This window comes from Eptesicus fuscus, chromosome 7 (assembly GCF_027574615.1).
Source record: "Eptesicus fuscus isolate TK198812 chromosome 7, DD_ASM_mEF_20220401, whole genome shotgun sequence".
Classification (NCBI taxonomy): domain Eukaryota; kingdom Metazoa; phylum Chordata; class Mammalia; order Chiroptera; family Vespertilionidae; genus Eptesicus; species Eptesicus fuscus.
The window spans coordinates 47667376-47688689 of NC_072479.1; the positions used below are offsets into that span (position 1 = coordinate 47667376).

At 43.3% G+C, this 21314-nt stretch overlaps 1 protein-coding gene and 1 non-coding gene across 2 annotated transcripts in view; one reads left to right on the plus strand and one right to left on the minus strand.

Moving 5' to 3' along the window:
- SRGAP1 (SLIT-ROBO Rho GTPase activating protein 1) overlaps positions 1-21314 on the minus strand; it is a 266339-nt gene that overhangs the window by 172348 nt on the left and 72677 nt on the right. The gene's annotated exons all lie outside the window — the stretch shown is intronic.
- Positions 4959-5065, plus strand: LOC114234176 (U6 spliceosomal RNA). Its single transcript, XR_003620380.2, has one exon. It is a non-coding gene; the product is annotated as a U6 spliceosomal RNA (small nuclear RNA).

The following is a 21314-nucleotide window of genomic DNA, read 5'->3' on the forward strand; positions in this document are numbered from 1 at the left end:
GCATGATGTCATTTATATAAAACTCTAGAAAATTCAAACTGATCTGTGACAGAAAGCAGATCAGGGGTTGCCTGGAGCAGGTGGAGCTAGGAGGGATACCAAAGGAAGAATTACAAAGGAGCATGACAAAATTTAGGGGTGGCTCACTATCTTAATAATGTCAGAGGCATGCAAGAACTCATCAAATTATATATTTTAAATACGTGCAGTTTATTGTATGTCAATTATATGGCAATAAAACTGTAAAAAAAATTTTTTTTAAAGAAGCCCTTCCATGAATCCAAATAGAAGTAATTAAGGCCAAAATGAGGATGGTGATAATACTAGTATCAAGGAGAAAATGAAAATGAGACATTCCCCGTTATTATGCTGGCTTGTTTTTATTGGTCATTACGAAAACCTCTAGTTCATAATGCAGTTTAGGGCAAAAGAAGATAGGAGGTATTTTTAGTTGAAAAGGCTTTTATCGCCCAGGTGACTTCTGCAGAAGAGACGTCAGAGCCTTGAAGAGACCACGTTGCGGTGACCAGACACAAAGGCTGTTGCAGAGGATGCTGTGCGTCTGCTCAGGTTCCTGCTCCGGAACTGAAGAGCTCACTCCCCCTCTTGCCAGGAGTGTTGGCTGTGGATGGCTCACAGCTGATTTCCTCCCCAGTCCTTGTGGTTGGCTGAAGGGAGCCACCTCACCCAAGATCCAGCCCCGTCCCTCGGGCCACCCCAGCTCCAGAGCTCCCTGTGGGATCCCTGCAAGCTTCTTAAGAGGGGCTGTTCCCAAAGCACTGCCCAATAAACTCCACCTGTTTCCTAGTGAGCGAGAACTGAGACAGCTCCCCCAAAGCAGCATAATAGAGAAAGCTGAAAAAAGCGTTCGAGATTGACAGGAAAGATTTTTAAGTTGGTCAGAGAAAAGGAAAAGCATTCCAGAAAGGGCCATTTTCAACGGAAAAAAGAAACGATCATTATTATATTGACAGACAATAACAGCAAAACCCACAAAGCTAAGAGTGTGCATACTACATAGTGACAGCATTCAGACACCCCCGGGGTAATAATGAGGACAAGGACACATTGAAGCCGGTGGGTCCATAGCTGAGCCAGCTGAGATGCGGAGCAGGAAAAGCAGTGGGGAGAAGCCAACTATTGGGAACTTAGCTGGACACAGAAACGACAAAGGGGAAAGGAGGAGAGGCATTTGTCCCTCAAGAATCATCCATGAATATTAATGGCAATAAAGAGTTAAACGTAAAAGTGCTGAATCCAAATTTCTGCTGTACTTCTTGGGATTGGGGGTGGGGGGTGGGGGGCAGAAAGAGGATGTCAAAATAGGGGAATAGGAAGGGCTCTGTTTGTTTTGTTTCCTGGGGTGGGGGTGGGGGGCCTTCCTGAGGGCTCTGCCAGGAAGTCATCGTTTGTGCCTGAGTAACTGAGATGTGGATCAGTGGCCCGGCCACGTCACTGCACAGTCAGGGAGGAGGATGCAGCCTACCTGGGAGACTGCTCAGTGCCTCGGTAGGACCGCAGCTGGGGGGCAGGAGAAGGAGCTGGGGATACTGGTTGGCTCACTCACCCAGCATGCACCTGCTTCAAAGCAAATTTTCCATTGCTACAGCTGTTCTAGGGTTCTCTTACATGATGAGTGATGGAACACTAGTGCTCAAAATCTTTTGGGATTGGGTTATTTCATCCATGCATTATCAGAAGCAACTTGAGGCCCTCGACTGTGCTGTGAGACGAGTCCAACTGTCTTCCTAGCAAAGCTTCACACCCCTGCCTGTTCCTGTGGCCCGACTCCATGCATCAGGGGCAGTCACAAAGCTCTGGCTTTCAACCCGAGCTCTGCCACTTACAACTGTGCAACCTTGGCACGCTACTTAATTTTCTGGCCTCAGTTTCCTCAGCTGTAAGATGGGAATAAGAGCACCTTCTTGGAAAGAATTGCAAGACCTGAGGTATATGTGCCTCAAACACGGCCGGCTATTAGAAAATGGGAAAAGTGCTTACCACTCCTTCCTGCTTATGAGCTGAGCTTAACCCTAGCACCTAACAGGTATATGCCCATCCAATTGCCAGAGGGTTACATATCTTTATATTATATTGGGTTAAGTCCCGGTAGTTATGCCTTTACTGAACTATAATTTATGTTCTCGGACCTTTGTTTCTAGGAGTAGATTTTTAAAATGTGTTCATCTCATACATCTCATAGACATTCTCCTTATGGCTTCATCTACCAACCATGTGCGGTTGGCACCTAAAAATCACTTAAATGTTGGCCCAGATCTCTCTGCCCAGCTGCAGATCTGGATACTCCATAGCCCAATGGACATCCACATTTCTGATACGTTCAGACAACTCAGATTCACATATTCCGAGCCAATCATCTCTATCGTCTTCCAGCCTCCACAAACCTGTTTCTCTTCCTTTCCTTATACCTCTAGAGAGGTCAGACAGAATAATGGCTAAAAATGTGGGCTCAGGAGCCAGTCAGCCTTACTTCGGCTCAAACCCCACCTATTGCCAGGTACAGGCTATTGAATCTGGGACAAATTATTTAACCTCCCTTTGCCCCAGTTTCTTTAACTGTAAAATAGAGAAATAACAGTACAATAGGATGTTCTAAGAATGAATGTTAATACGTGTATACACTTAGGAGCCAGACACATACCAGCAGGTCAATGAATGTTAATTATTATTACTGTTAACTCGCTTCACAGGATATAATAAAAGACGGCAGAGCCCGTGTATTTCTTACTCATCTTTGTATGATCAGTTTTGGTACAGTGCCTTGCACATACTGGATGCTCAATACTTTTTTTTTTTTTAACTGAGAAAAACTTCGGCTGCTTATTGTAAAATTGCTATGAGACTGTCAAATATTCTGTTGGATGAGCAACCATAGAGACAGAAATAAGTGCTTAGAAAAAAACTGTTCCTCCTGATGCCTTGGCATGCTTCCTTCCACCCGACAATGAGTGATGCATAACTCATCACGCTTCCCTTTCTGAAAACTTCGAGAAACCACAGAATTAAATTTGAGACTCATTGTGGTGACTAGCGTTAGCCTAGATTTTCTGGTACCTATAATTCCCCAGTTACTTTGAAGGGCTCTTTTTTTCCCCCCTTTCTTATTGTAATGCTTTTATTGGAAGCTGGCTAAAATAATTTTTAGATGTATTCATAAAAACAATCTATCTATCTATCTATCTAATGAGTTCTTTTATATGTCGGGCATTGTGCTAAGAACAATAACAAATGGATGGACGATGGGAAGAGTGCATGCTGGGAGATGAAAGAAATGAGATGAAGAAACAGATGGAAGGCAATGTGGGGCGGTTCAGAGGACAGGAAAGAAGACAGGCTCAGAGGAAAAGAAAAAAGCAAGAACAACATGGACTGATAATGCTCAATGGCAAGTTTCAATGATGCTAATAATGGCTCATTAAGATGTTTGCTGAGGCAGCTAGTGAGTAACTGTGACACTCTTTGTGAGAAAACCTCTTCTGCAGATCCAGCCCAGTTGAGCCAACCGGCAAAATCACCAACGGTCCTGTTAGGACTAAAATAACACCTGTCTAGAATTTTGAAGCAATGAGCAAGAAAAAAGAATGCCATCTTACCCATCAAACTGTTACCAAATCTTGCAAATAATTTGAGATGGCTTGGAATAAAAGGTAATAAAAATGTAACTCACAATGATATACTTTATTTAGACATCTATGTCATTCAGTCATTCAATTGCTTAGAAAGTCTACCTATAAGTTATGGTGTGTATAGTTATTCTCAAGCTTGTCCTTTCTATTAACTAAAGAGCTACAATAGGTGTTTTTCTTACAGTGTAAAGGACTGCTAGAATTATCTGGTCATTATACCATGGAGAAGGGCCACAGAGGATCTTTATATATATATATATATATATATTATATAATTGATTTTTTTACAGAGAGGAAGAGAGAGGGATAGAGAGCTAGAAACATCGATGAGAGAGAAAAATCTATCAGCTGCCTCCTGCACACCCCCCACTGGAGATGTGCCCGCAACCAAGGCACATGCCCCTGACCGGAATCGAACCTGGGACCCTTGAGTCCGCAGGCCGACGCTCTATCCACTGAGCCAAACCGGTCTCGGCCACAGAGGATCTTTTCAACAAGGCTTCCTTCAGTTTTTTCTTACTGGAGTGCAAATATAGAGAGCTGAAAGAGGGAAAAGGCCTGCAGAATTGATGAGAGTGGTTATAAATGTACAGAATGTCATGTTCTTTATTCGAAGAAGTTCCCCTAAAGGTCATTATTAACATACATTTACTCTTATTTTACACAAAATTCTAATACACTGTAATGGAAGCAATAGGAGTCAAGAAATGCCAACTTGGAAAGATAACATAATAAGAAAATAGTACGTAACATTCCTATGAAAAGCAGACAGAAAAGCTCAGAAATCACAACCAGGTGGGGTCATTCAGTCAATGGAACCCAGGCTCATTTGCATCAATACCCCAGGGAATAGCACTCAATTATTTTCAGCAAAATGTAAGTTATTAGGCAAAAAAAAAAAAAAAAAAAGACTAATATGCCACGAAAGAGCTTTCCACTCAGAGGAATCAACTCTTTTGCTTTTTTGTTAACTGGTATGTATGTTGGGAGGAAGGGCTGTAAGTCCTTCTCTGTGAAGAAACTGGGCTACATGGAGGATTTTGCAAAGGATGTTCACACATTTGACTGTCAAGGGTTAGGTTTGATGAAATCTAGGTAAAATTCTGAAGTAAAATCCCAGTTATAATTTTAAAGAAAACCACGAGTTTCACCCCTTAATTATTTAGCTTGTTGTATTAGCTACAGATCAGCACAGACATTCCAAGATAAATTACTAGTCCAGCTGACAGTCAAACCCAATGGGCTTGACTAATTTATTTTAACCACAAACGCCCTATCATCTAGGTCTCCAGTTTAAAAAGAATAATTACTGTGCTCACTTCGACAGCACATATACTAAAATTGGAATGATACAGAGAAGATTAGCATGGCCCCTGCGCGAGGATGACACGCAAATTTGTGAAGCATTCCATATTAAAAAAAAAAAAAAGAATAATTACTTCATGTTTGGGCATGGTGACAAAAGCTAACAGCCATTCCTTTTTTTTTTTTTTTTAATCCAACCAGAAGGACAAGAAATTATAGTTAATCTCAGCAGATGAACCAAGCAACAAAACTGCAAACAGTGGGTGAAAAGGTGTTCGAAGGAAAGAAAGCTGAGTAATTCCATGTGTATTTATGAGGCATTAACTCCGCACCAAATATCTTATTTGCAAAATGAACTTAACTTTCATAGACCAGCAACACTAAACGATTTCAAAGTATCACTCCCATTCAGAATCCATTAAGCTTCTGACAGTCTCTGGAGAACATCTGGAAAAAACCACCCCAGCCCACATCTAGGGGAAAAACTGCCTCTTCTCAGGTCACTGAAGGTGGGGGACAACTATTGCAATGATGATGGGTTCTGCAGCCTCCACTCTCCGTATGCCGACTGTGCATAATTCATAGGGGCTGCCCCATGCCAGCTAAAGCAGATGCCCACGTGGGCCTTCATGGTGACACTCGGAGGCATGTTGCCTCCAACGATGAAAACACTGGGGTGTAAGAAACAAGCGGAGGCACAAACAATTTCCCTAAACACTGTTTTTAAGCTGATACTGTAGTTAGTGGTCGGCTGAGCTTAGAGGAATACAATTAAGAACAATTAGCCATTCAGCTGCACTACCAAAGGCAGTTTTCCTTGTGGCCTACATTTTAAACAAAAAGCCCAGCTTCCAGGCGGAACCCTCAGCCATCCTGGAAGTGAAGGAAATGTAAAAACTGCCTTCTGTTTCCTGACAGACCTCCATTCCAGACTGTGCTCCCCACCCCATGACACATGGCCCACCCCCTCTCCTTCCTCCCTGCCTCCCGGACACACAACACTCTTTGGCTCTAGCTCTTGGGCTCAGCTTTTTTTTTTTTTTTAGTAGAAAAAAATAGATAAGCAAACTGTCTGAGAAAGACAAGTTTGACAGGATCAGGTTGGGCAACAGCAAAAAGGAAGGCTGGAAAGGAGGATGGAAGGAGAGTGTACATTCATAGGAAGAAATAAGGGAAGAGAGAAAAAAAAGAAAGTTTCGCTTTCTAGACGGAAAAGTGATTAGGAGGGAAAAGAACACACTCATTGGACTTGAGAGTTGCAGGGCCTTAACAGATCTTTTACAAAGTTCACTCTCTCCACTTCACGGAAAGGAAATAAAAGTGCAGAGCCATTAAGCTACCTTCCCAGGTCATCATGTCAGGCAGTTAACATAATTAGAGTTTCTCTGTGAGCACTCTTGGGAGAAAATGCTATCTCAACACTAAGAACAATTATTCTGCGGAGAAACAACATGTTTTTCACTTCACGGTGCTGTGAATAAAGGGTTCAGCGTTCCAGGCAGTATGGGGTGCATTTTTTTCCACTCATTTCTAGCTCCCTTTTATGCCTTCTTTTTTCCTCCTTTCTTCTCGGTCTTCTATTTAATCTTTGTTCTGTTGTACTTATGGATTCTTGCAAACTCCCTTAAACCCTTTCTGGAACAGAAAGAGATTACGAATACTCATGCTCACAGCTGCCCTCCCGAGGAGCATGCTGCTGCACACGCGTGCGTTCAGGTATTCTCATGGGAACCCCTGGAGAAGGGAGGGCAAGTATTATTGCTCTACTTTACATGGTCACCCCGAGAGTTGGAGATCAGTCTTGGGACTGGCCCTCTCACACTGATTCCCTGAGAATATACTTCCTCCTGAGTGACAATTAATTGAAAGCTCAGTTCACCAGATTTTTTACATTTTAAAAAGAATTGTATTTTGCTCAGATTAAATTGAGAAGTACATTCACAAATGTATGCCTTTAAGGAACATTTTCATTCATCTGAAAGACAGGACAAGCTGAGAAAAACACAATACATTTCTAAAGGAATTTTCACAAACAGGAGCAGAAAGTGCCAATGTGGTAAAAAAAAAAAAAATTATTGTTTCACTCTATTTCCATACGTTCACAAATAGCATAATAATTAACACCATCCTCTAGCTGTTCAACTGCCCAAGTCATCATTTCTATTTTGACAACATAACCTAGAAAGGAAAGAAAAAGAGGAATAGAGAAGGCAATCAAGTACTCTTTTCTACTCCATTTCTCATGAGGATGGGATGGAGGGTGTAAGGGTTTTCAAGCTTCAGGACACAAGAAACCAGGAAGTAAGAACACACTCTGGCTCAGCCATAACAGGTGACAGGTGAGTACAACCAGACCCCTCTTAAAGCCTGGCAGATTCCACCGCAAACCAGGGTGGCACCTGCTAGTCCCCATCTGCAAGGGCTCTTAAAGGTTCCTACATAATTTATGTGACTCGAAGAGAAGTGAAATGTGAACTGACTAAAATGTAAGCATTTAAATTTAGAAGCAGAGAAGGCACCGAGCCGGGCTTAGGCATCCAAACACTTGTTAAAAGTCAGGCTTTCCCCGAGGCCCTGCAGCTTCACCTCTAACCTCCTGTGCATCGCCGCCGCCGCTCTGGTTCCTTTAAGAAGTGGTCTTCTCAGGCCACTCGGCCAGCTTTCGGTCCGCCGGGTGCATTCGTCTCAATAGGAAGCATTTGGTGTCCCCCTCTGGAAACTCTTACACGTTGCTTAGTCCACATGTGTGCTAATGTGCTCATGTGCAGAACACTCAACTTACTTTTTGGCTGACCTGGTAACCCCGGGCTGCCTGCTGCTGTGTGGGAAGGTCATTGCATATTCCAGGCTCACTGTGCCTAGGGGTGCTTCCAGAACCAGTGTGCTGTTTCCACACACTGTAAACGGGGGCTTAACACCGGGCAAAGCAAAGGCTGCTGATGTGGGTGAAGAGAATATAGAAAAAGAAAGCGCTGTGGCTTTCCATTTAGAGTGCACTCATTTTATTAGTTACTAGAGGCCCGGTGCACGAAATTCGTGCACGGGGGGGGGGGGGGAAGGTCGTCCCTAAGCACAGCCTGCACCCTCTCCAATCCAGGACCCCTTGGGGGGGATGTCCGACTGCCTCTTGCAATCCGGGACCGCTGGCTCCTAACCGCTCGCCTGCCTGCCGACCTGATCGCCCCTAACCGCCTCTGCCTGCCGGCCTGATCGCCCCCAACTACTCCCCACTGCTGGCCTGATCACCTCTAACTGCCTCTGCCTTGGCCCCTGCCACCGTGGCTTGTCGGGAAGATGTTCGGTCTAATTAGCATATTACCCTTTTATTAGTATAGATTAGTGAGGGAGAAAGGTTTTAGGCAAGCTCCCTACACATCTCATTAAGAAGCTTCAAAAGGCTGTTTATTGTTCTCATGCTAAAGGTCCCTATACACAGAGTAATCAAAATGTCAGGACTTTCCTGTCTTTTTAAAAATATATATTTTATTGATTTTTTACAGAGAGGAAGGGAGAGGGATAGAGAGTTAGAAACATCGATGAGAGAGAAACATCAATCAGCTGCTTCCTGCACACCCCCTACTGGGGATGTACCCGCAAACAAGGTACATGCCCTTGACCGGAATCGAACCTGGGACCTTTCAGGCTGAAGGCCGATGCTCTATCCACTGAGCCAAACCGGTTAGGGCAGGACTTTCCTGTCTTAATCCTAAGGGAGATCAGTATTTGAAGAGCATAGCAAACTATCCAAATTCAGCATCCCAGCTTTAATTAATCGTCCATATGGGGCCCTGATGTCATGGACAAGTTTGATTTATACTATGTAATTCATAAAATAATGATAAATTTATTTTGAAGTGTGATAATACTAAATTACCCACACTAAAGAGAAGTTCTTGATGGTTTCTGGATTCCTTTATTTTAAGTTCTGTGATAGATTATATGCAAATTATATGTAACAACTGAGAAACTGTCACCAAGATGAAAGGACTTTTAAAGATCCTCCTCCTTTCTTTGTTCTATATGATTCTGGATTTTGGGACGTTTTCATCAACATCACAGCTTTTCCCAATTATATAAGAACTAGAGGCCTGGTGCACAAAATTCATGCATGGGGGCGGGGGTATCCCTCAGCCCAGCCTGAACCCTCTCCAATCTGGGACCCCTCAAGGGATGTCCGATTGACCATTTAGGCCCGATCCCACTGCTGGCTCACAACCACTTGCTTGCCTGCCTGCTTGATTGCCCCTAACAGCTTCTACCTGCCAGCCAGATCAACGCCTAACTGCTCCCCTACCAGCCTGATTGCCCCTAACTGCCCTCCCCTGCTGGCCTGGTCACCCCTAACTGCCCTCCCATGCCACCCTAGTCACCCCTAACTGCCCTCCCCTGCAGGCCTGGTCACCCCCAACTGCCCTCCCCTGCTGGCCCAGTCACCCCTAACTGCCCTCCCTTGACCGCCTGGTTGCCCCTAACTGCCCTCCCCTGCTGGCCTGATCATGCCCAACTGCCCTCCCCTGCAGGCCTCGTCACTCCCAACTACCCTCCCTTATAGGCCTTGTCACTCCCAACTGCCCTCCCCTGCTGGGCTGATCACCCACAACTGCCCTCCCCTGCCAGTCACCTTGTGGTGGCCATTTTGTGTCCACATGGGGGCGGCCATCTTTGTGTGTTGGAGTGATGGTCAATTTGCATATTACTTCTTTATTATATAGGATTAACTCTTTAGCTTGATGGTTAGTGATGAACTTTCTGACCAAGTAATCACTAACCATCAATGAGTATCATTCACTGAAGCCAATACGAGACTTCCTGAGCCAGACCCAAGCACATTCTCCCTCTCTCCTGGTTGTCTTTTCCTCCTCTGCCTCCATTTTGGATCCCTGGCTCCTAGAATGTTGCTTGGCAAGAGCAGACACTTAATTCAGAACTGACAGACTGGTTATAAGCACCACATCCCTTCATCTGCATGAAGATGCGTTTCCACTTGAAAGAGCACAGAGAAGGAAGAAAGATGTAAAATTAGTTAACTTGGATTTGAAATCTTAGGCAAGTTATAGCCACTTAACTTTAGTTACATCATCTGTATATGGAAATAATTATGATTAATTGTCTGTTTCAGTTTGGCTAGGCCACGGTACCCAAATACCTGGTCAAACATTATTCTGGATGTTTTTGTGAGGTATTCCTTGGATGAGATTAACATTTAAATTAGTGAACTCTGCATAAATCAGATTATCCTCCATAGTGTGCGTGGGCCTCATCCAATCAGTTGAAGGCCTTAAAAAAAAACAAAGACCAATATCCTCCGAGCAAGGAGGAATTGTGTCATTTTGCACTCACCAAGCCTCCACAATCATGTGAGCCAATTCCTTAAATCAATTGATCTCTCTCTCTCTCTCTCTCTCTCCACACACACACACACACACACACACACACACACACCCTATTGGTTCTGTTTATCTGGAGAACCCTGACTAATACTGTCTTATCTACTTCACAGAGTTCATGTTAAAATCAATATTGGATCTGAACAGGGTTGCAAATTGTAGAATTGTTGTATCAGTGAGGATGCTTTCAAGCCCAATTCAAACTGGCTTTAAACAATAGGAAATGAATTAAGGTATATACCTATAAATAGAGAAGAAGAAACTAGTTCACCCGAAGCACAGCAGCTGAATAATGGTGCTGATGACCCTGGTTCCTCCTGCCCCTACATTCTACTATCCTGAGTGTGGTTCCCCTTGGTTACAGGAGGTTCCTCTTCCTCAGCAGCTACAGGTGCCAGATGAGACCAGACAAAGCGCACAGGCCATAAAGGATCTTCTCTTCTAGTGTCTAAAAAAAATGTTCCTTTCCCCATCTCCCTGGCCAACACTGGGCCACAGGTCCAACCTTGAACCCGTCCCTGACCACTGGAAAGGAACCACGATAACTGAACAAAACTGGGCCTCTTCCAACAGAGAAAGGAAAATACGGACTGAGGAGACAGTCTGCTGCAAAAGTAACATATAAGTTGAAGAAACCATCATTGTTATTGTACTACCTACTCCTCAAGACCTGGCTCAGGGCCCATTCTGCTGTGTATACTGGCTGCCCAAGCCCATGTGAGTTCATTCCCCTACGCAGCGAGCCCTTTCTATCCGCACCTCATTTGGTACTCACTGCACACTGTTACACAGTTTCTTTTCTAAAAATATTTTTAATAAAATTATGCCAGTTATACATGTTCATGGGAAAAACTTCAGAAATATACCAATAAAAATCACTCCTAGTTTCAGCATGAGAGGTAACCATTATTAACAGTTCAGAATATCTTCCACGCTTTTCTCCTTTTTTCTATTTATGTGTGTTTACACATGAGAGGAATGTCTCCTTTTTGGTATACATTTTCCTGGCTTTTCAAATTAAAATTTAAACTCCCATACAGTTAAGGGATCTCAAAAGACACTTGCTAGTTTGATCACACACAAAATGTTTAGACAAGATGTTCATTTTCTTTGGGGAATTAAGAAGGAAGATTTAATAAAACAGCATTCCAAAACATGTATAGTAACTTTTCAGATGCTTTTTTTTTTTTAACCAAGACTTATAAGAAAGATTATTAAATTTTCTGGCAATAAGATATACTGTTTTCTGTGAGTTAATGTTTTGTTTAGACCAGAAAGTATTATGTAATTTCCCTGATGTTTAGCAATTTCTTTTATATTAATAACTAAGCTATTTTTTCCATTTAAAGATATGACATGAATTAGGTAGAATAAATATAATTTTAGGAAGCATGATTCTCAGATAATTCACTTCAAAAGAGATAAGTGCACTGACACTTCTGTGTAAAGCAGTGCTTGTATACACTTAAATCACATTTTCAAAACATTGGAATAAGTGGCTATTTTAAGGAAATATAGCATAAGTCTTACAAAAATAAATAATCTAATGTGTCTGCTTTTTGGCCTCTGATTTTGCTGACAGGGTTTTCTTGATTTAAGGCTCAATTCTATGTGGCATAAGATCCATATGATAAGTCTTCCATTGTCAAAACTTCCATAGGAGTTCATGGGCTTGTTTTTACTTAACAAATAATAAGTTACTGAACACCTACTATGTGCCAGACAGTATGCCAGCCACCGGTGACTGACTGGTGTGCAAAACAAAGGCACACCCGGCTCTCGTGTTGCTCACAGGCTGGTGCAGAGCCAAGGACACTGCTGAGAGGGTTCATAGGAAATTTAAGGCTTTTGTCCCAATAACAATCCCCAATGACAAAGCCTCTGGTCTCACCATTCTCTTTTTGCCTGTCTATTCTCCATCTTCACTAATTAAACAAAAGCAAACAAGTCTGAACTGAAACACAAGGAACTTAGGTTAAAATAGTTACTGGGAAAACTTGGGGGTGAGGTAGTAAGTTCAAAATGCCAGAGGATGTTGTGGGCCCCCTCAGGAAATGCATGAAAATAAGCAGCACAATCTGAAAGTTCAGGAGGAAAGGGACATGCAGTGTCTACGGTGGGCCCTCAAATTCCTTTTTACCTCCATTAATTAACTTATTGAAATTACTATCTTCAAGATGTCCAGGAGTCTGTCAGTCTACAGATATTTATTGAGCGCATGGAGGGGTCTGTGCTCAGATCTTGGAAGAATCACAGATTATAGAGCACTAAAGGGCAATTTAAGCTTGAAATAATAATGCATGGGAATAGACAAAAACATAAGAAAAAATTGTTTTGCTCAAAATTAAAGCCATTTTAATCCATTTTCAAGATGTAGAAATTAAGGCCTAGAGTGGTTACCCATTCATGATGAATTTTTGAGTCAACCCAGACACAGTGCAAATGTGAATCATCTACCAAAAACTTTTATAAAAATAAATACTACCAACATTACCTCATTATTGATGAAGAAACACATTGCAAAAATTATGAGATTTCCTCTACAAGACTGGGTTCTTTTTCACTTAAAAAAAAAAAAAATGATGGGGGGCCTGGCTGGGTGGCTCAGTTGGTTGGAGCATCGTCCCATGCACTGAAGGATCACAGGTTCGATTCCCAGTTAGGGTGGGTTCAATCCCCAGTCAGTAAACAAATCCTGGGTGAAGGTAAAATAAAAATGATGGTGGAAGGTGGAGACACACTGGCTATACAAATGCATTGGATTAAATTGTTTGATGCATGTGACCATAAACAAAAATAGTCATATAAAGAGAAACAAGTTAGACATTTGTGCAAAAACTCTGGCTATATTCATCTTCAGATATAAAAATAGCATTATAATACTACCCGAAATTGCTTGTCTGTGCCATATGTGGCTTTCAGTGACACTCTTGACACTTGAATTTTCCCTTCTTATCCCAAAGACTATGATTATCTTTTCCATTAATACAATCCCGAACAATTCAGTCAGTCACTCCCAACAAAAGTGAGGTACTTTGATTTCTTTCTTCAGAGACACTAAAAAGTTGATATAACTTATTTCCTCAGATTAATCTGGTTCTCCCAGCACTGCCTGCATTCGCAACTAAAACGAGAGAAGAGTGGCACCTAACATTTATAGAGCTCTGCTGAATAGAGGGGCCAAGCCCCTCACAATTTGCATTTTGGGTGTTTTAAAGTTCCTATGCTTTATCATCTTAACTTTGAACAGAGCTTTCCTTCCTCATGCACGTTAGATATATAAAATGTTCACTCTCAGGAAGAAAAACATGAGTTGAACAAAGAAGAGGTGGTCTCAGGGCTCCCTTTGAATGTTAGAATTTTCTGTTATTTCTTCTTGGAAATACAACAAAGTGAAAATTCAATCATTCTTATGGAAGTTCATTATTAAACTGATCTTTTTCGTTTTCTCTGAGAAGGTTTTCCAATGCTATTAGAAATGAAGCAAATAGAGTCCCCCTGTCACATGGTGCCATAATTATTGGAAATTCAGAATACTGTTATAACGCATAGCATTACTCATCAAAATCTACTGTGTTTTTTTAAACTAACATATTGCTGTAGTTTTTAACTTTAGCTACATATCAGAACCCCTGGAACAGAGCCCAGATATTGTTATTTTTAGAAATCTCCCCAGGTGGTTCTCAGGTGCGGCTGGGGATGAGAAGCTTGAGGTATCATCATAAAGAGTAGAGTGTTTTATTTTTTAATTTTATTTAACAAGAACTCAAGAGCACTGACAAATAATCTAATTCATTTAATTCTCAAAACAATCTTACAAGGTAAAATCTAGTGTCAGTCACATTTGACAGACGAGGAAACCGAAGCACTTAGTCAATTCCCCAAAGGTCCCAGAGACGATGAATGGGGAGAGCCAGGATTTGCTTCTGGGCAATCCAGCTGAAAACCCCAGGCTCTTTAACAGTTGAGTTGGCCTGATTCTCCCAGAGATAATTCATCTACAATAAAATGCACGCTGCAGATATATTTTCCTAATTGGTGTGATTTTAGCAATGAAGATTTTTAATGGATGAAATATTAGCCATTTTTCTTCTTCTAATGTTACTTAAAACTCATCAAAATTCAGATGCTCTACATTCTCATTTATTTTTCCAAATGACCATGAAATAAAAATGTAAAGGCCTAGCATTCAACTGCCTAGATGAGAGCCTAAGTCGTGATGTTAGAAGCAAATAGTTCATGACAGAGTGAAGTCAGCCCCGGATTCACCTTGGATATGAATGCTGGCGTGCTGCGTATCTAAGGCAGACTATCTCTGATCCTAGGCTAGAGAAGGCAGGCCACTCATTCTAAAAAAGAGCGGCTGCTGCTAAATCAAGATCCAAGCAACAAATCACACCTACTTTAAAGCATCTGCTCTTTTAAGCATTATGGACACATAATTATGGATAACATCAAGTGCAGTGACAGTCACCCTCCTGTACCATGCTAAAATGACACCACTTAGGAACTATAAATAGCCTTCGACCAGATGGCATGACTTGGCTCAAGTTGTGAACTCATTTTTTAAACAAAGTTTTAAAATAGTTCATTCTTATTCCAATCATTCACTTGGCAAATATTTATCATCTCATCACGACTAGTATATGCCAAGCACTGGGAAGACAGTGCCTAGAGGTGAGAAGTCTCTTAGAGGCGCTCACACATTTTATAAGGTTCACATCCTCAAACAAGTTGGTTCTCAAGGACCAAGCCACAAAGCAACCAAATAACATCAAAGAAGATGTCCCCACCGGGAGTTCCCCGAGGGGCTCCCTCCTGGATCCTCAGTAAGAGGTCACACAGGCCGAAAGGATAAAGTCAAGAACCCCACTCTTCATTAAAGGTATACATTTACTCAGTCCTGTACTCTTGTGATCAGAATGACTACACATATTCAGTTTTAAAGTCATACCATAAACCGGCTACTATTGGCATTTTTTAAATCCTGGCACTTCCTAGAAAAAAAAAAATTTGCTTGTGTAATGCCTAAATTAGAGGACTTATTAAAATATGGAATCAGAGAACACAGCATAACCATGAACAGTTAATAGAGAACTTGGGATCTGCTTAACTCTCGGTCAAAGGTTGGGGTGGGGGAGTGCCTTTTAGAAACCCAATTCATTTGTAACTCAGACCAAAAGAAGAAAGACACCCACTTTCTCTCAGGTGTAATCAGAATAACGTAATAAATCGAAGAACCTCAGAAGTAAAATTACATGGCAATAAAAAGGCTTGGTAGAGCTCATACCATTTTTTTCACATATCAAATTTTATAAATATCTTATGTAGTTCGAGTATTCAAGTTACCAACTAATTAAATTCCTTAAGAGCCATGTAGTCTTTTCTCAAGTGACTTCCTCCTGAAGTTAACAAATTTTGACAATCTTGTATACTTATATGAAACTAAGAAACTCAAAGGAGACTCTTATTATAGTGTCTTACTTAGTCTAATGAGAGAGAAAATTATCTTGATTATATTATGCAATGAAGAAATTTAAAATGGGCATTTGGAAGTAGATAATTTTGATTAGAGAGACAAAATGAGGCCATTAAATATCACCTTTCTTATGTACCCAAGTAGCTATAACCTCAAAATTTTATTTCCTTAGTATAAAATCATGTGAAATTTCTTTTTAAGACTGGTTAAAAATACTGAGAGCTCTAGCTGGTTTGGCTCAGTGATTAGAGCGTCGGCCCTCAGACTGAAGGGTCGCTGGTTCGATTCTGGTCAAGGGCGCAAACCTTGGTTGCAGGCTCCATCCCAGGCCCTTGTCCGGGGAGCATGTGGGAGGCAACCAATTGCTATTTCTCTCTCTCTGTCACTCCCCCTCCTTTCACTCTCTAAAAAATTAATGATGCCCAGCCATGGCTTGGTGGTTGATTGTCGTCCACCTATAAACCAGGAGGTCACAGTTCGATTCCCAGTTGGGGCGCGGGCTCAATTCCTAGTGTGGGGCGCGTGGGAAGCAGCCAATCAATGATTCTCTCTCATCCTTTATATTTTTCTCTCTCTCTTCCTCTCCCTTCCTCTCTAATATGAAAATAGATCGAATGGCTGAACAACTGAACAACCGAACAACCGGTCGCTATGACGTGCACTGACCACCAAGGGGTGGGTGTGGAACATGGTGGGCATTAGCAGCAGGCGGCAGAGTGCAGAATGTGGCGGGCACTGGCCACAGCAGGATGGTGGAGCAGGTGAGCAGAGGTGCCAGACTAAGGCGCCTGGGGCGCCGGTCGCTGTCATCAGGGAGAGCCTCTGGTGGTTACTGAAAATTCTTTGCTCCCGTGCACCACAGTCCCACCCGGTGCTTGCACCTGCTGCTGGTGCTGGAGCCACGGCTCGCACCCACTGCCAGCGCCGGAGACACCACTTGCACCCACAGAGGGTCCCAATCACTCGGCACCGTCAGTGGGTATGAACAGTGGCTGCTGGCCCCAATCACCCCTGAGGACTTCTCCACCTCCCCCTGTTCCTGAGGAGCAATCGGGGCAGCAGCCACTACTTGCATCCACTGCTGGGGTCAGCCCCAATCACTCCATGCCATTAGCGGGTGCGAGTGAGGCCGGCACCATGAGTGTGTGGGAGCGGTGGCGGCAGGAGCGGGGCTGCTGGCAGACAGGGAATCAGGGGCCACGGCAGGAGGGGCCAGGCAAGGGCGCGGAGGATGGGCCGAGACCCGCCCCTGTGCCCACCGCAGCCTTGTGGCTCACAGTTCCTTTCAAGGGGCACGAATTCGTGCACTGGGCCCCTAGTATTTTTAATAAAATAAAAAATAAATGAAAAAAATATCCTTGGGCCGAAACTGGTTTGGCTCAGTGGATAGAGTGTTGGTCTGCGGACTGAAGGGTCCCGGGTTCGATTCCGGTCAAGGGCATGTACATTGGTTGCTGGCACATCCCCGGTGGGGGGTGTGCAGGAGGCAGCTGGTCGATGTTTCTCTCTCATCGATGTTTCTGGCTCTCTATCCCTCTCCCTTCCTCTCTGTAAAAAAATCAATAAAATATATTTTTTAAAAAATATCCTTGGGTGAGGATTAACAAAAAACAAATTTTTTTTTAATACTGAGAGAACTATTTCCTTATCATCTTCACCCCTTAAATTAAAAATATACCATACTTAGCTACAAAAGTATGAAAAAAATATTTAGAAGAGTTTGTAAAATTATATTGTCAGTATGGAAGGATATATCCTAATATATAAAAACCCAGGGTCTGTAACATCCAAATCAACTGAAGGCTCGACTGATCGGAAGTGCCATGACCCAGCACTGACTGCCAAGGGGGCTGCGGATCAGGCCCAAAGAGAGACCTGGAGAGAGAAGCAGGGTCTGATCCATAGCCTCTGTTGATCAGCCCTTGCCTCTCTCTTTCACTCGGGGCCTGGCCAGCAGCCTCTCTTTCTCTCAGGCCTCCACTGAGGCTGCTGATCAGCCCTGCCTTTCTGATCAGGCCTGTTGACAGGCCCGGAGATGCTGACTGGCATAGAAACCAACCAATCAGAACCAAATCTGGGTGAAGTGTGAGGAGCCAATGGCTGCATAGGAGGTGGAGCTTTTGACGCTGAGTGGCATAGAAACCGACCAATCAGAAGCAAATCTGGGTGAAGTTCAAGGAGCCAATGGCTGCCTAGGAGGTGGAGCTTTTGACGCTGACTGGCATAGAAACCAACCAATCAGAACCTAATCTGGGTGAACTGCAAAGGCAGAACCTAAGGTGGGGGCTGAGGAGGGGTTTTAAGGTCAACAGCTATTTGGTGTAAGGTGTAAGAAAGCGGTTCAATTTTTTAATGACCGGTTTGGCAGTATAGTGCATATGGCTGGCTATCAGTCCAGATATAGGGATTATGTATTTTTGTTTGCCAAGAGCATCTCTTTCTGCTGAAAAAGGCTCCCCCACACACTCATTTAAGCAATCCTATCCTATATAATCTATCTAAACTACTAAAAGGGTAATATGCTAATTAGACCAGGTCAACCGGCCATCTTCTGGATGTCCGACTTTCTTTCAGACAAAGCCATGGTGGTGGGGGCCAAGGTAGAGGCCATTAGGGGTGATCAGGCCAGCAGGGGAGGGCAGTTGGGGGCAACCAGGCCTGCAGGGGAGGGCAGTTGGGGGCGAGATCAGGCCAGCAGGGGAGGGCAGTTGGGGGCGAGACCAGGCCTGCAGGGGAGGGCAGTGGGGGCGAGATCAGGCCGGCAGGGGAGGGCCATTGGGGGTGAGGTCAGGCCGGTAGGGGAGTGCAGTTGGGGGCGAGACCAGGCCTGCAGGGGAGGGTAGTTGGGGGCAAGATCAGGCCAGCATGGAAGGGCAGTTAGGGGCAATCAGGCAGGCAGAGGCAGTTAGGAGCAATCAGGATGGCTGGGGAGGGCAGTTGGGGGCGAGATCAGGCTGGCAGGGGAGGGCAGTTGGGGGCCAACCAGGCCTGCAGGGGATGGCAGTTGGGGGCAACCAGGCCTGCAGGGGAGGGCAGTTGGGGGCGAGATCTGGCCAGCAGGGGAGGGCAGTTAGGGAGATCAGGCAGGCAGAGGCAGTAATATGGATAAGGGAAAAAAAATACATGTAGGCACAGATAAAATGCTGGGAGAGTATTATAAAATATTAACAGAGTTTACCTGTAAATGACAGGATTAGCATTTTGATTTCTGGATTGGCCAATATATAATTTCAGATTTAGGTGGGTGAGACTTACAAAGGAAAGGTGACAAAATTCTTTTCCTGTGGGCCACTAGTGAGTCCTCAGGAATGATAGTGGCAAACACAGAGCAGATGTCTCAGAGCGTATGCCATCAAATGCTCTGCGGCTCTCCAGTTATCCTATGGGTTAGCCTAGTCCAGTGGTCGGCAAACTCATTAGTCAACAGAGCCAAATATCAACAGTACAACAATTGAAATTTCTTTTGAGAGCCAAATTTTTTAAACTTAAACTTCTTCTAACACCACTTCTTCAAAACAGACTCGCCCAGGCCGTGGTATTTTGTGGAAGAGCCACACTCAAGGGGCCAAAGAGCCGCAGTTTGCCGACCACGGGCCTAGTCCATCTGCTTTCTAAATAGGAACTCACTGAAGTTTAGTCCCACAGCCCAGAGCAAAGGAAATCTCCAGGACATAAAGAAGGAGTAGATACAGACAGAATAGAATACAGAGGAAGTTCTTGATTATCACACCTAAGTCTTCAGGGAAGTATAGATCAAACGGCCAGTCTAGGGTATATGCCCCCTTTTAGTAACCAAACAAGCCTACTCCTATGGTTGGCTACAAGTTCATTCATTCACTCATTCATCAGCATTGGACTGAGTCCCTATTCTGTACCAAGGTCTATACTACTGGGAGTGAGTATAAAAAAAGAAATGACAGCCCTAGCTGGTTTGGCTCCATGGACAGAGCATCGGCCTGCGGACTGCATGCACTGTATGCCCAGAATGTTACAGAAGCACAGAGCAGGGTCACTTGATCTAACTTGTGGCAACTGCAAACAGCTGGGTAATGCTGGAATGGGATGGATAACTTAAGGCATGGTGGGAATGGATGCTGGAAAAGTAAGTCTGGGGTAAAATCCTGGAGGCGTAGTCTACCTTGATAAGGAACTAAGAATTAAGATGTCTCCTAACAACCAGTGGCTCAACCGGAACGCTTACTCCCTTCTGGGTGGCAATGTAAATTGGTAGCACCCCTTTGGAAAACAAATTGGTATTATCATGTGAAGTTGAACATTGATCTAGCAATTCCACTCCCGGGAATGTCCTGGAGGAACTTATGTACATGTGCATCAAGAGGCACACACAAGAATGTTTAGCAGCACTGTTCAAAGAACAAAAGGCTGGAAAACGGGGCAATGAATTGATTGGTTTTGCACATTTATCCAACAGGCCATAAATCAGCTGTTAAAATGAATAAACTACAGATACATACAAAATGTGGGAGGATGATACTGTTTTTATAGGGCAAAACTAAACAATATATTTAGTACTCATGGATATATTTATAGGTGACAAACACTTTTTTCCCTAATAAAAGACAAGAGAATTAACAAAAAATTTAAGTGGTCACTGCGCAAGATAGGCAGGTGGGTGAGATAGGACAAGGCACTAGAAGATGAAACAAAATTGGTAATGCTCAGTTCTTAGACGGCAAATTCACAGGTCATTATGGTTCATAATTTACAAACATGTTAGCATGCGTATAGTAAATATTAGGTAATACCCATTAAAATTAAAAGTAACATTGAACCAAGATGAGGGATATTTTTGGTAACATTTCACTTTTCCCCTGACTATATAAAATAACAAGTGTACCTCTTCTCAGGACTTTCTCTTCATAGCATACATTACTCCCAAAGGTATATATGTACATATGCACACACAACACACACATTCATTTCCTTGTTTAAGTCTCTCCCACCAGAATGTAAACTGCCGGAAACCAAACATTGTCACTTGGTAGTTATGTGAAAAGGGAACCCGACAAGGCTGGTCAACCTTGAAGCTAAAGGTCAGAGCCAACCACTCCCTATCTAATTGAGACGATGGTAACTGAGGCAACTTCCCCACCAAATAATCATGTAAATCCATATTGATAAAGATCATCTGTCTGTTATTGGAATAACCTGCCTAAGGGCAATGGGTGTATCTCAGAACTCTAATAAAAGGGATAGAGCAAAGGCCAGAGTTTGGAGTCCTCCCACTAGAGGTGGCTCCCGCCTGGCCCCACATTTTCCCAAATTAATTCTTTTCTAGCTTCTCTTCATTTTGATTGCGGCCTTCTCCAGAAACCGGACCCGAACGGGATCTCTGAAACACGCGGGACGTGACAAGGGATCCCACACATCTGGCGCCCACACGGGACTTCTGGAGGAGATGATGGTTTTCGTCTAGAGCGAAGGAGGAAAAATACACCGAAAAAAGGTGTGAAAAATTAACCGCACTCAAAAACC